Genomic DNA, 14,412 nt, shown 5'->3' with positions numbered 1-14,412 from the left:
TAAGTCCCATAGTGCTCAGAGCCATTCTTCATCCTTAGATACTTGTACAATCGCTTCAACACTACCATCTCCATTACGCTCAAAACTGATATCTTTGCAGTTTCCTAGTACTGATTCTTGTTTAATTACCTCTTTTCTTGGTCCGTTCTATCCGCACAATAACGACTGCCTTTCAGATACATGTTCACCAGTTTCACGTCACAGACGCAGCCAAATACCGCTAGGCTGCAATGTGTCTCATCTACAGTTTGTTTACTGCCGACCCGCCGCCTCATCCAGCTCGTACAAACGACTGTGATCGGGATGGAGGCAACAGACAAAACATTCCTACTGGCAGACCGCATGCGGGGTAGAATCGCTGGATGGCCTGGCTGCTGTGACTGCAATCACAATGTTCCGTGCCCACGCATGCGCACTAGTAGCGCACGCACTACTGGAAAAATATCAAGATGGCAGAACTGCACCGGCAGTGATTGCTTCGCTTCGTCGTCGTGCGTGCACTGCCGGCACACCCGTACTGCCTGACAAATTTCCAAGAGGGCTGCGAGCTTGTTCAGCGACTCTTGTGACATCATTTGATGCCATCGTAGCAGCCTGGATTTTCTGCACCAACTGTAAGGTAGCCAGACTTTACTAAAACTATCTTACATTCCTTTACATAATAGTCGCAGTTCACATCATTATTAGACGACTGAATGCTCGCTGCATTTTTGCTCCTTCGTCCATTCGATGCACAGGATGATAAAGAAGTTTCTTCCCAGTAATGATAAATTTTTGCAATTTAAAGTGATTTTGGCAGTTCTGTCACGCACTGACTCACCAATCACTTACCACGTAAAACAATATTGAATGCATGAGCGCAATTTCAGATTTCACTGTTTTACATGAACACTTTATTGGCTAGTTTCAGCAACACAAGGCCACATTTTGAAGATAAATCGGAATAACGTACTTTCTGACAAAAACTTTCCGTAACAGACCACGTTACGTACAAGTTACAATTCTCTGTACTTTTACGCTAATCTGACAATAATACTCATACGATGAAGGGGCACCAAGGAAACAAAAGGACTGTTGATACATATCGACTTCAAAGACACACTACCTAAAATAACTCTTGTAATCCCAGAATGAGATTTTCACTCTGCAGTGGAGTGTGCGCTAATATGAAACTTCCTGGCAGATTAAAACTGTGTGCCTGACCGACACTTGAACTCGGGACCTTTGCCTTTAACGGGCAAGTGCTCTACCTTTTTTTCCGATATAGTTCGTTGCGTTTGGTCTGGGCGGACGTCACAAGACATCCATTCAAGTTGATCGTTGATTCCTTGACTCAGTTTTTTCATTACAGAGAGCACGCAGCCGTCTGACCCGAACACGCTGAGCTACCGTACCGGCTTCAGCTACCCAAGCACGACTCACGCCCCGTCCTCACAGCTTTACTTTCGCCAGTACTTCGTCTCCTACTTTCCAAACTTCGCAGAAGCTTTCCTGCGAGTTCGAGTCTCGGTCCGGCACACAGTTTTAATCTGCCACGAAGTTTCAACTCTTGCGATGTTTGAGTGTGTAAAATCTTTGTGAGGACATACGATCGGTTTTTTGGAAAAAAAATGATATGATCTTATGGCATTGTTGGCCGGGAGGCCCCATTCGGGTTCGACCGCCTACTGCAAGTCTTATTTCAGCCGACGCCACAATGGGCGACTTGCGTGCCGGTGATGAAGATGAAATGAAGAATATAGTGCACTCAATCCTGAAAGTTTCAAAGGCATAATAACATGAGAACTGTCACACAATTAGATTTTGGCCCATACATTTAAGTTACGAACAAAATTAATATACAGAAGAATGGTGCGATAGAATTGTGAATTATTCGAAAACGTAAAATATTGCAAGATATTGTAAAATCTCAGGAATGTAGATATAAGCTAAAGAGAAATATACATCACGTTCAGGAACCAAGAGGCAATAATAAGAGAGGAAGAACAAGAAAGTAGTCGTCACACTAGAGAAAAAGAGGCTTAAGGTAAGGGGCAGTCTTTCTGTCACACCGTTCAACCTGAGCATCACAGAAGAGAAATTAAAAGAATCAGGAGTGGGATTAAAATTAGTTGGTTAAATGATGTCACTGATCAGATTCGCTGACAATATTGCTACCATTAGTGTAAGTGTAGAATAATTACATGAGCTATTGAATGGAGTGAAATCTGCTAAGCACAAAAAATGAACTGAGAGAAGACCACAGAAAAATTAATAAGGACAAGCAACAATTAGAATAGCGATAAACTTTACAGAAAAATTCGGTGCGAGGTACTAAACGAAATGAAGGAATTCTGCTACCTTCTAAGCCAAATAAAGCATGGCAGACGAAGGAAGGATGATATGAGAAGCATACCAGCACACGAAAAGCGAGTATTCAGAGCTGAAAGAAGTATACTGGTACTAAAATTCGAACTTAAATTGAGGAAGAAATTTTTGATAATATGCGTTTGAAGCATAGCGTTGTATAGAACTGAATCAAAGTCTGTGAGAAAATTGGAACAGAAAAAAAATGGTTCAAATGGCTCTGAGCACTATGCGACTTAACTTCTGAGGTCATCAGTACCCTATAACTTAGAACTACTTAAACCTAACTAACCTAAGGACATCACACACATCCATGCCCGAGGCAGGATTCGAACCTGCGACCGTAGCGGTCACGCGGTTCCAGACTGTAGCGTCCAGAACCGCTCGGCCACACCGGCCGGGGGAACAGAAAAAGAGTTGTAATATTTGAGACGTGGTGTCACAGGAAAATGTTGAAAATTAAGTGCACTGAAAAAGAACGAGGAGGTTCTCTGCAGCATCGGTGAGGAAAGGAACATTTTTTTAAACAATGACAAGAAGAAGGGTCAGAATAGCAGGACATGTCAAGAAATAAGTGAACAATGTTCATGTTGCCTGACGGAACTGAAGATAGGAAAAGCTGCAGAGAAAGACAGATTGGAAAATGTCCAAAAAATAATAGAGGTCGTTGGGGTTAGGCTGCTACAGCAGAGGAGGTCTTACGATCTACATCAGGATAGTCAGAAAACTGATGGCAAATAATTCATAAAAATGATGATAATAATAATAATAATAATAATAATCTACATCTTCAATATAGTAATAATAATGATAATGATGATAAGCGATTAAAGAAGAGTGATGTATGTGAAGCCAAATGCGTAGGAGAAGAAAGAGTATGGTGCATTTTACGTGAAGCTTTAGCAATGAGGAGGTTTCGGCATGGTGTGTAACACATTTATTAAATGTTGAGCAAAAACAAAATTCTCACCAATATTTTGATGATTTTATAAGAACACCTTTGATTTTGTATGACTGTTTGTTACTGTGGAGTGTGAGTGCTCATCACTTCTCCAGAAACGAAGCAGCTGCCACTGTCCAAAAGTCAGCCACTACACAAAGTTTTTCCTACTCGCCCCTTTTTCTGGTCTTCGTTGAGTGTGCTACAAAGCTGTGGCCGCCAATCGGTGGCACAGAACCAAAAAATGCTAAGCAAGTTTCATTTACGTGGTGCGGACAGTAAACTAGTAACTGGGAATAATTTACTATTTGAATATTGATTTAATATTTACGGTTACTGATAGATTTTATTCTGTTAGCGATCACATTATCGAATATTTATCGCTGCCTATGTTTTCTAGGAACTGTCTTCTTCCTCACCAACAATAACGGAGTTAATTTAACTCACTACCTGTCAGACATTATATGATGGATGGATCAATGTTCTTGCACCAAGCTGTAGAGCATTCGAATAACGAATTTTTTAATCAATGAGGAAGTAAACCATTCAAATATTCTGACTCATCTACTCTATTTAACTGCTTACTGAAACTTGCATCTATATCCTGTTAAAATGTTGGATAATCTCCTCAAAATGAGAATAAGTGTTCTGGAAAAAGACTGAGGCAGTCTTCTGATGAACAATATGAAAACAAAGAAGAACGAAGACTGCAACTTCTTCGCTAAATCGGCAATATTTTCCAATGCAGATATTTTATGTTCAAAAAGGTAACAAATATATCTAGGTATACGAAAATGACCTAATGATGAAATTTTACTACAGTGCAAAAAATTTTGTGTTTCAGGTATTATAGTCACTTAAAAGATTCACGGCAACTGCAGTCTCATGATCAAAGCAAATCAGCAAATCTTGTTGACCAAGAAGATAAAAACCAGGAAAGAAATCAGAACTGCAAAAGAAAAAGTGTCACATACATCAGAACGATGTATCTGTTGATGAGAGTACCTTGGTAATGGAAATAGACGCCGATGTTGATTACATTTTTCTATCCTCAGATTCCACTGATTTTCGTATAGAAAGAAATTTAAGGATGAAAATATGCCTCCGGTGATAACGCTCTGGAAGCCATAGATATGTATTTTGCAGAACTTCCAGAATTGGTATTCTTTCGTGGAACCAAAGCTGTGCAAAATAGCTGGACTAACTGCATGGACACAAAAAGCAGTTATGTTGGAAAATCCAAATAGTTCGTACCGGCAAATGATAATTTTTCACTTGGGCGCTGTAGAAAGACAGCTATTATTTATTCGAACACCTGCACTTACTCGTACTGCCTGGAAACGGCAAAACCGATTTGATCGCTTTGCAGCACAGTTTCTCCGGAAACCTGTCTTTCAGATTCGCTTTAACACTGAGACGGCAAGACACTGGCGGCAAAAGAAAGTCTGCGAGTCGGCTTTTTTGCCCTTTCCTCTCCGGCGACCACACGCCGAGGCGGCTAATTAAATTCCGCGGAATGTAGTCCCTGCCGGAGACCAGCACGCTGCCGATAGCGTATCCCGAGAGAGTAATTAGGCGGGCGCTGCCCAACAGGTGTTTGTTTGTGTCATTCATTAGGGGCCGATCGCCTGCCGCCTGCCGCCTTGTATTTGTGCTTCCCGCCACGCACTCGCCCCCAGACAATGGCCGCGCCGCGCGAGGCCGTGCGAAGCAATCAAGCACCGGCTAAGTACCTGCATATTCTCGATTAGCGGTACGTCCAGCACAAAAGGCTGCTCCATTTCTTCCGACCGCTCCGGCTTCATTTTATTGCACTGCGCTTCCAGAGAGCTTCCTGTTCTCTGTCGAAACAACAAAGACGAGAGGAGACTATAGTCTGACAAACTGCACAGTTCATGCCTTAACAAGAAGAAACTGGGACTGACAACACTCGCGCACACACACACACACAAACTGGCACACACACACACACACACACACACACACACACACACACACTCAAAGGAAATACAGGCCCTAGAAAAAATATGGAAGCACCAAAAACAAAACACATTTCCGTCCCCAGTGAGGTGTAGGAAAGTCGTTGCCAATCAAAATGGCTTCCAGACGTCTCAGAATGCGTAAATATAGATCCTGCACGGTTTTCAGCGGAATCGTGTACTTTTGTCCCTGTAAAATAGTCCCAAGCTCTGGTAACGACGATGAAGGCGGACAACGATCACGCACACTACTCTCCGAAGTAAACCTCAGAGATTTAGTAACACTGAGATCAGCTGACGGTATTGGCGAAGGGAAACACGGAAATTCATTCTCGTGAAGTCTACTTTTGGAATTCCACGTCGCCCTACAATGTTCAGCTTACGGAGCTCCCTTCGTGTTGTTTTGCTACTGACAGAGTTGGCGAGGGCGACATTCAGTTCTGCAGTCATTTCAGCAGGTTTGTGACTTGGCGGGCGATGCTTTTTTTCTTTACGTGTACCCGGCATAAACCTTCGATACAGTGCTTCTTGAAATACCAAACATTTCGGCTTCTTTCTTTACGGAAGGTCCCACCATACGGGCACCAACAATTTGTCCTCGTCAGAGTTCACTTAGCTCCGGCATGATGCACTCGCATTTACGTAGAACTCTGTTGTGAACACTACTTACACTTGCAACGTACTGATGACGAAGCACAGTTTCCGTTCGTGGTCAAACACAACAGCATGACGTTAAGGCTTGGCTACCTCCCGCATTTCTGTTCAAGCATGCAACTCCCGTGGTGCTTCCACGTTTTCGTCCGGCCGCGGTATGTGTACATGGTTTAACTTAAGGCATCAGAATATCTCGAGAATTATAAATCCCATAAGGAAACAAAGCTGAGCAAATTCACATGAATTACGGGGGACCACTAGGTGACACTGTCTTCCTATTACTATAAGATGCTATTGTCGTTGAGGCAGAGGGCAATTTCCCTTTTGTTTACTTGCATATTTGAGTTGTCAGCTTTTCCCTTTTTTAGAATCAGTAAGTAAATCAAAGTTACAAGCACAACTAATAGCAAACAGAGGGTTTACTTGGAAATTATAATGCTTTCTCCACCAGTTCTTAGGAAACAAAGTTATGTCTGTGAAAAAATTAGTATCGAATAGAGAGTTCTTTCGTGTGTGTTCACACATTCTTCTGAAACAGTATGATGTTGGAGGTGGACTTTTATTACAGACCCTTCTGTGGCAAATACCTACGGAGCACAAAAGCGTTCTTCTAAATTTTTCTTTTGGCTGTGACGCCACGTGCGATTTTTCCTTCCTTTACTGCTATTTTACTCTCTGCCTGGCTGGCGTAATGCCTTTTTAACCACATGCCTCAGTGCATGGAGTGTAGGGACCGGGTAAATCACACTGCATGATTTTCGCATAGGTCCTTGGTCTCTTTCTGAGTACAACGACATCTAACCCCAACATTATAGGAAAACTAGGGAAAAGTCAAGCAAAAGGATGTACTCCATGAATGAAAATTAAAATAGAGGCTCCTACTTACATATCTCGTTGTCCTGATGATTCTTTAGCACCCTATCATCCTTCGGAAGGGTGCTGCTACAGAACCGCGGTAAAGGCTACTGCCTCCTGGTTGCCTTTCTTCATCTCCATCTTCAGCACTCCTCCTGACGCCCATTGTAACAATTGTAACAGGAGAAAATTTGGAGGCCTGTGAGTGTGGTTCCCCGCTACGGTCGCAGGTTCGAATCCTGCCTCGGGCATGGATGTTTGTGATGTCCTTAGGTTAGTTAGGTTTAACTAGTTCTAAGTTCTAGGGGACTAATGACCTCAGCAGTTGAGTCCCATAGTGCTCAGAGCCATTTGAACCATTTTTTTTGAGTGTGGTTCCAAGTCGAACATGGGATTGAAATGCACAGCAAAAGAAGGTGCTGGAGATAACAGAATAATTTTATTAATTTATGCAACATGACTTCTCTATGCAACTAGAAGTGGACAGGCACCAGGATGAATATAAACAATTCTTTACTTAATCGACGTAACTTTAACAATCATTCGTGTGCGTTGCTGTCGTCACATAATATTCTGGCGTTGTAGCAGCAGGCATAGCGACGGCCAAAGGCGCTGGGACGCAAGCTCCTTACACGGTGGTGTGCCGACTCGAATGCTGACTTGGTGGCTACGGACCAGGGCAGCACATGTGCCTCACCTATGGCGTGGCACAAGGCAGCCGGCAGCGTCTTCTGTCAACAGGCACCCCTCTGCCTCCAAAAATGTCTCTTACATCCCTTTGAGCTTCATTAGCATCAGGTTTGGAATGACCCAAAACAATGTAATATAATTATTCTGTCCCATTTTCAGGTTTTAAATTACCCACACACATAACTTCCATTGATTACCCATACAATATAATAGAGTGGAACAGGCAAATGAATAAAGAATGTTACACAAAGAAACATAAATTTCGAAGCAAACTCTTAGCGCGTACATATAAAAATACTCTCATTTGGTTTTACTACAGGAAATATCTCAGCTGAGATCCGCATAGCATCATCAGAAGGTACCGCATCATTTGCAAGTCATGTGCCTGGCCCTCCACTTGCAACTGATGTCCTATAGGGCTTCGAAACAGATTTTTCGTTTTGTGCTTTAGATTTGTATAGCGTGGATAGTAAGTTTGAGGCATGGAAGTCACTGCTGCAGATTCTGATGTTACTTTTTTATGACAGCAAGTGACAGTACATTCAACTGTACTATCGTTGAGCTTAGGCATCCTGGGCTTGATCGTCAATTGAATCATAGTTAATGTCACCATTGAGGGTAGACTTATAAACTATTCCATCAGGAGGAGCCTGAAATCAGGAGCTTGTACTCAGTGGTCTTCAGTAACATGTGATTTACGATATAAATCTACAATTTAATGACGCTTCTATTCTTGTTCTGGCCCTCTCCATTGTCAGTAAAGGCAATGAGAGTGAGGGTCATTACAGACTGAGGAAATTGCAGTACATAGTTCAGCAGACTATAACTATTAGTATTTTCACTGCCTTTCTGTCTTCTTAATACGTTCACCTTCTTCCATTCTATTTTTCTGTTTTGAATGCAAAAACTGCTTCTAAACTGCACAATCCTAACTCACCAAGTCCCCTGATCACGACAGTTTACAAAACGTTTGGAATCAAAGAGATTCACAATTGTTTACAAAACGTTTGGAACCAAAGAGATGTAAGCACACTTGCATCTCTTTGCATCCAAAGAGAAAACACTGCCTGTTAAGCAGTTTTTCAAATAACTGCTAGGAAGCAGTTTAGATCAATATACACACTTTTATATCTTTCCGACTTAATTTATTGGTTCTTAAACTACAATGTGGTGCATATACACTCCTGGAAATGGAAAAAAGAACACATTGACACCGGTGTGTCAGACCCACCATACTTGCTCCGGACACTGCGAGAGGGCTGTACAAGCAATGATCACACGCACGGTACAGCGGACACACCAGGAACCGCGGTGTTGGCCGTCGAATGGCGCTAGCTGCGCAGCATTTGTGCACCGCCGCCGTCAGTGTCAGCCAGTTTGCCGTGGCATACGGAGCTCCATCGCAGTCTTTAACACTGGTAGCATGCCGCGACAGCGTGGACGTGAACCGTATGTGCAGTTGACGGACTTTGAGCGAGGGCGTATAGTGGGCATGCGGGAGGCCGGGTGGACGTACCGCCGAATTGCTCAACACGTGGGGCGTGAGGTCTCCACAGTACATCGATGTTGTCGCCAGTGGTCGGCGGAAGGTGCACGTGCCCGTCGACCTGGGACCGGACCGCAGCGACGCACGGATGCACGCCAAGACCGTAGGATCCTACGCAGTGCCGTAGGGGACCGCACCGCCACTTCCCAGCAAATTAGGGACACTGTTGCTCCTGGGGTATCGGCGAGGACCATTCGCAACCGTCTCCATGAAGCTGGGCTACGGTCCCGCACACCGTTAGGCCGTCTTCCCCTCACGCCCCAACATCGTGCAGCCCGCCTCCAGTGGTGTCGCGACAGGCGTGAATGGAGGGACGAATGGAGACGTGTCGTCTTCAGCGATGAGAGTCGCTTCTGCCTTGGTGCCAATGATGGTCGTATGCGTGTTTGGCGCCGTGCAGGTGAGCGCCACAATCAGGACTGCATACGACTGAGGCACACAGGGCCAACACCCGGCATCATGGTGTGGGGAGCGATCTCCTACACTGGCCGTACACCACTGGTGATCGTCGAGGGGACACTGAATAGTGCACGGTACATCCAAACCGTCATCGAACCCATCGTTCTACCATTCCTTGACCGGCAAGGGAACTTGCTCTTCCAACAGGACAATGCACGTCCGCATGTATCCCGTGCCACCCAACGTGCTCTAGAAGGTGTAAGTCAACTACCCTGGCCAGCAAGATCTCCGGATCTGTCCCCCATTGAGCATGTTTGGGACTGGATGAAGCGTCGTCTCACGCGGTCTGCACGTCCAGCACGAACGCTGGTCCAACTGAGGTGCCAGGTGGAAATGGCATGGCAAGCCGTTCCACAGGACTACATCCAGCATCTCTACGATCGTCTCCATGGGAGAATAGCAGCCTGCATTGCTGCGAAAGGTGGATATACACTGTACTAGTGCCGACATTGTGCATGCTCTGTTGCCTGTGTCTATGTGCCTGTGGTTCTGTCAGTGTGATCATGTGATGTATCTGACCCCAGGAATGTGTCAATAAAGTTTCCCCTTCCTGGGACAATGAATTCACAGTGTTCTTATTTCAATTTCCAGGAGTGTATGTCCAAATATTCAGTATAACACTTACACCTTTTTGCTGCTAACAGTCACAGTTAAAATGGCACTAGGGTAACGTAAGGTGCTCTTTTGTTCACCCAATCTGTGAAATAAATGCGCTCTCGAACACTAGGATAGTCCATGGTTATTTTGAATCGGAAAATAAATCATCTCTCTGCAGAGTACCTTGCTTTCAGATAAGAAACTGATGCGACACTATGTTTCTGTATAGTCTGCGGCTGCAATACGAGGGCAGCCCTCATAGGAAGCCCCATATGGCGGACACACATGCTGCCGATGTTGTTTCGGGTACGCTGTAGAAGATTCGCTGGGAAGCCCTCACACATTCTCCGTGGAGTCCCGATCTCTCCCTACGCGATTTCCTTGTTTTTGATGCCATGAAGAGAGACATTAGTGAGCGATCGTTTGCTTCGGACAAATATATGCACGCCTGGGTACAGTCATGGTTCCGTAGGCAGCCGGAAACCTTTTTTCCGTGTAGGCGTTGTTCGTCTTACCTCACAATGGGACACATGCGATTGCTTTTGAAACAATAAACAGTGTGCTTGTTTTTTTTTCCTTGCGTCTCGTTTTATTTGACTGCTCCTTATAGAAAGGTCAGCAAATCAAGAGCTGTTACCTTAAAAGGAAGCAACGAAAGGAAAGCGTTAAGCACTATTCGTATAAACCGAATAGATCAGGTTTGTAAAGCTGTCCAGTGCAGCGTTAATATACGCAAATGGGGTTCTTTCGTTCTTAAAATTAGTTCCGTAGTTGAGGTCACTTTCCCGTTGTGTGCGGAGCAGCAGTTTACTGATTGGGCCGATATTTGACCTCACCTGCAGCGGTGCTCATGCAGCGTGGAACGCCCCACAGGCCTAACTGTCTGCTAATAATCACTGTGCAAGGCGGCCGGCTGCTGGGGCGGAACGATCTTCAGACGCAGTTTCACCTCGACCTGTGGCCGCGCTCCTTCTCAGCCGGGCCGTGACGAGATCGGGTAACACTTGAGCCCACCACGAGCTACTGCACGTCGTCCTGAAGGACCAAAGCTTTTTTCCGTTTAATACCAGTTGAGTATAAAATTAAATCCAAGAGAAGACCAAACTTGGCTTGATTCTCCGCAGTTAACAATTTCGGTTGGCCGTCTCAGGCCAAAGCGCTAGCTCTTAATGCTCATGTAATCGCATAGAAATTCAGTGCCTAATCAGACAGTAAACGCTGATAACAATTCGGAAATTCCGGAGCGCCGTCTTGAGTAATTTCGCAGAGGAGGTGGCTTCCCACTGCAATCCTGCAACCTGTAATGAGGCGTATGTTGTTGTCAGTATCTTTATGTAGGAGTACAGAGAGAAAACAAGAGATAGTGTGAAACACAATCGCAAGGCCTACTCTAGTCGCCCAGAATAGTGGGAAGCAGTGAGTCCACTTTATGTATCCATCAACCTTCCACATTGTCATCTCTCGCTAGTTAAGGAGGCACAGATGAGTGCCCTTTTCTTGCCACGTTAGTACTAGTGCGGAATATCTCTCCTGTGACCAGTATTCAACCAGGAGTCGAGTGCCATCGCACCAACGTACATTGGCGATCACTGCTACTGAGGCTGCGAACGAAAATAATTGTTATTGGCGGAATACGCCCATCGAGCAAGGAACAGGTGCCGACTCCTGATCACCAAATACTTCATATGTGAAACTTCCTAGCAGATGTTCCTAATCGGGATATGAACCTGAGACCTCTGTCTTCCGCAGGTAAGTGTGGTAACCGAGCACGACTGATGCCCGCTCCTGAGAGCTGTGTTTTCTCAAGTACCTTACCTCATACCTTCCAAACTTCACAGAAGGCACAAGGTCTTTCGGAACTAGCACCCCTGGAAGAAAAGATAATGCGGCTACGCTGATTAATCACAGCCTTGGGGAATGTTTCCGGAATGAATCCGGCACACAGTTTCAATACGGCAGAAATTTCTTAATCAGTGCACAATTCACTGCAAAGTGAAAATTAATTCTGGGGATTACATATGTATCCACACCTATTGATAGGTATATACAGAAAGCTAGGTTTACAGGGAGTGCGGAGGATACTTCATTCCAAAGTCAACAACATCCGCCCTACTTTGTCCACGTATGGTACGAAGGAAAATTCTCCATGGCCGGTACGCGAGATTTTCCATGGAGCCGGCTATAGCTAACCGGACACCACAGCGTTTCGTGTGAACAACTCGTCGTTCTTGTCGGGGCCGGTTCAAGGTGATGCGGGGGCCGCAGTATTGATGAACTACGGGGCACTTCTTCAGTAATGTGTGTGTGTGTGTGTGTATATATATATATTTAACTGGGGACCTAGAAACGACAGAGAGGCTTCGTCCCGCCGTTGCCCTCAGTGGTTCACAACAGGTCACAGCAGTCCATCCACCCCACCGCCGCCCCATACCGAACCCAGGGTTACTGCACAGTTTGGCCCCCAGTGGGAGCCTCCCGGGGACGTCTCATACCAGACGAGTGAAAAGTCAAATGTCTGTGTGGTAGAGTGATTACGGTGTACGCATACGTGGAGAGATGGTGTTTGCCCAGAAATCGCCGACATAGTGTAACTGAAGCGGAATAAGGGGAAACAGCCCGCATTCGCCGTGGAAGATGGCAAGCCCCCTTTAAAACCATCCACAGGTTGGCCGGCACACCGGACCTCGACACTGTAATCTGTACTCACATTATTTTTAAACGTGTTATTTTACTGTCATACAATATGTGAAGCTAACGTCTGGTAACATCTTGATCCAATAATTTAAGCACTAACATATGCCATGTACTGATTTCTTACGCAGTATGTGACCAACATAATAAACATTACTCAAGCCGCTAAAAATATGCGTTAGTTAACTTACTAGATCCATTCGCGTTAGTTTACTAACACTGAGGCAGATTTCAGCACTTACAAATTAACTTAAAATTAGTGAGTGGAACATGTCCAATGAACAGTTGCCAGACTTTGGCAGTATCCTGACTGTTAGATTGTTTGGATCATCTGTGCAAGTCGTACAGGATTGTAGGACATACGTGAGGGCATCAGGGAATAACTTCCGTGATACTAGGATCAAATGGCTCTGAGCACTATGGGACTTAAATTCTGAGGTCAGAGGTCATCAGTCCCCTAGAACTTAGAACTACTTAAACCTAACTAACCTAAGGACATCACACACATCCATGCCCGAGGCAGGATTCGATCCTGCGACCTTAGCGGTCGCGCAGTTCCAGACCGTAGCGTCTAGAACCGCTCGGCCATTTCGGCCAGCCGTGATACTAGGTCGTAGAGGTCAAAAATGGTAGGGGAATACAGAAAGAGGAATATAGAAAACAAATCTTTGACGATGTTGACTCTTGGACATTAAGCTGGAAGGTCTTTTGGAACCAACTGAAGTGGAAGGGGGCATGTATGTTGGTAAGACAATTAAATTAACTACTTCTCTTCCTTTCAGTTTCTCATTCAGTAAGAGTCTTCGTTTAGCGGTGTATCGGTAAGTTCACTTATGTCGCCATGTTATATGCTTTCGGTTTGTTTATTTGTGTTTTCTAGAAGCAATTGTCATAGGAATTACATATTTGTGGGGTTTGGTAGTATCTACATTTTCATGACGTTGTAAACTTGTGGTAAGTGGAGCATTTAAAATGACTGTAATAAATTCCAAAAGACTTTCGTCAGTTCGTTGTGTTTAGGAGAAATGTTTGGTACACCGATAGTTTTCACGCCTTCATTGGCGGGCTCATACTTTTATACAGTATGATTATTGTAACAGATTGGATGGGAGCCAGGTGGCAGATGGAGTTGTTACTGGAAGAAATGTACAGCGAAAAACCGAAATAAACGTCGTATTTTCTGAGAATGTAACTGAAAAATATTCTTACTACTTGTATCGAAGATATACACACATCCTGATGCAATAATTTAGCAAAGAACCCGAGGTATCTAAGGAGTGTGCTCAAGAACTTTGCAAACGTACCGAGTGATTTAGGGTGGCAAATAAGTGAATTAAATTAATCGTCAAATGGAACTAATTTGTTGCTCCCTAACCACCGGAGGGCGAGTACTCAAACATACGTTAAATTAATGACTCGACTGCTAAAATAGGGGTCTGGTTGTGTGCTGTTTCATTATGCCCTAGTTGAACGTCTGAAATCATGAATGCCCTGCCTAAGGAAAATCAATGAATAAGTTGAAAGGCAGAAATAAACGCGTGGTATTAAACAACAGGATATAGTAATCGTCCGTTGGGACAAGGAAGTATCCTGACAAGAGAATTAAGATGCACTCTCAGTTACATTTAGCACAATCAAGCTTTACGCTGGCCAGT

Source organism: Schistocerca serialis, chromosome 2 (assembly GCF_023864345.2).
Source record: "Schistocerca serialis cubense isolate TAMUIC-IGC-003099 chromosome 2, iqSchSeri2.2, whole genome shotgun sequence".
NCBI lineage: Eukaryota > Metazoa > Arthropoda > Insecta > Orthoptera > Acrididae > Schistocerca > Schistocerca serialis.
The sequence above is the reverse complement of the archived record's forward strand: the minus strand, read 5'-3'. Positions refer to the sequence as shown.